Below are 2,753 nucleotides of genomic sequence, written 5' to 3' on the forward strand. Positions count from 1 at the left end.
CATGCAGCCACCCGCTAAATCAGGGACCTGTTCCAGCCCTAAGTCTGGGCTACCGGAATCCCTTCCACAGAGCAGGTTGCCACAGATTACAGCTTGAAAATAGGTTTGTGAAACTAACTCCTGTTCTCCCTGACAAGGTCTGCCCTAGACCAAATGGCACCCCAGGCACGACGTGTCTTCGGTGCCTGCCTCCCCATACGTTAAACTTTTGAATATCTTATTTTTCATTGCATTTGCAGCTCATTTCATGATTTTGATGCACAATTTGGATGCATGATTTTCTCTGTCATATAAGGTGATAAATTTGCATGCTAGGATCTGTAAACCTGTATTTATTCATGCCATATATAAGAAAATAAAACAAATTCATTTCCTCTAAGCATATAGAAACTCTTAAATTTTAACAGTACTGAAATGTACTGATATCTAGAAATCAAACTGTCAACAACACAGGGTAGACCAGTATTAAATAGTCTTAAAGTAAGAGATAGCGTTAGAATGTTAACCATACTCCTTTAGTTCAAAGGTCGCTTTGCTCACCTTTGCCGTCATGAACTGAAGCGCAGCATTAGAGAGACCCAAAGATTGGCCAATGGCATTTTCAAGTGCTAAAATAGCAAGGGATGTTGGTCTCTCATTGGCCATCATCGATTGAAGATACGGTTGAATGAGCTGGAGCTTCAACGTGAGGGTAGCTCTGTCCAGTGCCTTCTGTTGTGCTGCTGGGCACCAAGTCTCTGGTGGCCAATATTTGAAGCTGGGAGAAGAAAGTGAGGTGGCATGTGGTGGCAGGACTTTTGCCACCAGGGTCTAGCTGCCCAACTTCCTCCTCCTACCACTGGGCCCCTGTCACCTTCCGGTAACCCAGGAACTAAGGCAGGAATAGGGCGAGGAAGCAAGTAAATCTGAGCAAGGAAGGCAATAGTTAATCATGCCTTTATGAGCCGCTCACAATGATGTCCTTTTTCTGTACCACAGCAAAGAAAAACATCCCAGACAGAAAAGCAGTAAGCCAAAAAGAAACTTAGTCACTGCTGAAGTAGGAATCCAGAGAATCGCAATGGAGCTTCGCTGACTTTGCACCCCAACAGGAGCACTTGCTGGAATATCGACAAGGGTAAGTGCTCTCCTGTTGAGGAATAGGTTAAGTGAAAAAAATACATCATTTTCTCTGCATAACATACAATGGAGACTCTCATTCATATGTTTCCTCTTTCTCTAATGTTTTTTCTCTCACTGTTCCCTTTTCCATTGACTGTTTAAATTCAGTGATGATTGTGAATTGCAGGTAGTCCTTTCCAAAGACAAGTTGAACTGTACCTGAATTCCAGCATTGAAAGATAAGTAACCACCACTGGGAAAATTCCCACCAATCATATCTAAGCCACTGCACTTTCTGGTCTTTCTGTAGGATAGTGCTGCCTGGTTTGGATCTGGTTTCTTGAGAGAACAAGCACATTGCTGGGTTTCAATGCAGAACTCTATGTTTTCTGCTTTTTTGCACAGACTAATGCTCTTTTTCTCTAGAGGAAGATTTCCCAGGCAGAGGCGGGTTGGCTGCCACCAGAAAGGGGGTTCCAAAGAGGATGGATCTAGACTGTTCTCAGTGGTACCAGATGACAGGACAAGGAGTAATGGTCTCAAGTTGCAGTGGGGGAGGTTTAGGTTGGGATATTAGGAAAAACTTTTTCACTAGGAGGGTGGTGAAGCACTGGAATGGGTTCCCTAGGGAGGTGGTGGAATCTCCTTCCTTAGAGATTTTTAAGGTCAGGCTTGATAAAGTTGGGAATTGGTCCTGCTTTGAGCAGGGGGTTGGACTAGATGACCTCCTGAGGTCCCTTCCAACCCTGATATTCTATGATTCTAGTTCAGGTGGGAGAATGCTAGACTAAAGGTCCCTGGTTCAATCCTGAGCTTTGACATGCTCTTCTATCCCCCTTTGTGCCAGGCTGGCCTGTTTTCTGAAAGTGCAGCAGTGCCTTTAACTGCCATTAGTCCCTCATTTCAGGCTATGCAGCAGGAAAAGACAGCATGGGCTTCTGCACCAAGTTGACCCACCTGACCTTTCATTCTTCTCTTGCTCTTTGTAGCCAGGGGAAGAAAAAGAAGCTCTCCTTCAAGCAAGAATCACAAGGGCAATGTAAGGATGACTTCCTGAGCACCGACTCCAGTCCTCTGCTCTACCAGCTCACCTATCGAAGGGCTGCCACCACTGTCTCTAGGTTTGCCCAGCAGTGTGTGCCAGGGTGAGCACCACTCCAGTGAATGGAGTTTCTGTAGTGTAGTGGTTATCACGTTTGCCTAACATGCAAAAGGCCCCTGGTTCAAAACCAGGCAGAAACATGATGGCTTCCTTTTCCCAAATCCCCTTGCTGTCCAGGAAGGCGTTCCTCCTTCTGCTATTGGCCCATCCCCGGAATAACTCCAACCCCCACATGACAGAGGCTGGTGACATCAGTGGAGAAAGCACCTTGGCATCAGTCTGGAGAACCTAGAGGAGTTAGCCATGTCACCTTTTGGAGGCTTGTGGATTGGCCTCCTCTGCCCTTGGAGGTTGGCCTACGGAGGCTGTCACTTCCTGCTGGCCTCCTTTGCATGACTTGCAAAAGGAGGAAGTAAGACAGGAATGGGGCAAAAGAGGAAAGTCAAGCTGAGGAAAGCAGGGAAGAAGCTGTGCAGCTAAGTGGGGATAGTAGAGTGCCACCATTCCTTCTGCCAAGCCTGGAGAGGTGGAGTTGGCTGCTGGGAGGTAG

At 46.6% G+C, this 2,753-nt stretch overlaps 1 non-coding gene across 1 annotated transcript; it reads left to right on the top strand.

The window, feature by feature from the left end:
* The first annotated feature begins 2,270 nt into the window (after positions 1 to 2,270).
* TRNAV-AAC lies at positions 2,271 to 2,343 on the top strand. The gene has a single exon. It is a non-coding gene; the product is annotated as a tRNA-Val (tRNA).
* The last annotated feature ends 410 nt before the right edge of the window (positions 2,344 to 2,753 follow it).

This window comes from Terrapene carolina, unplaced genomic scaffold, assembly GCF_002925995.2.
Source record: "Terrapene carolina triunguis isolate 2854851 unplaced genomic scaffold, T_m_triunguis-2.0 Scaffold7939, whole genome shotgun sequence".
NCBI lineage: Eukaryota > Metazoa > Chordata > Testudines > Emydidae > Terrapene > Terrapene triunguis.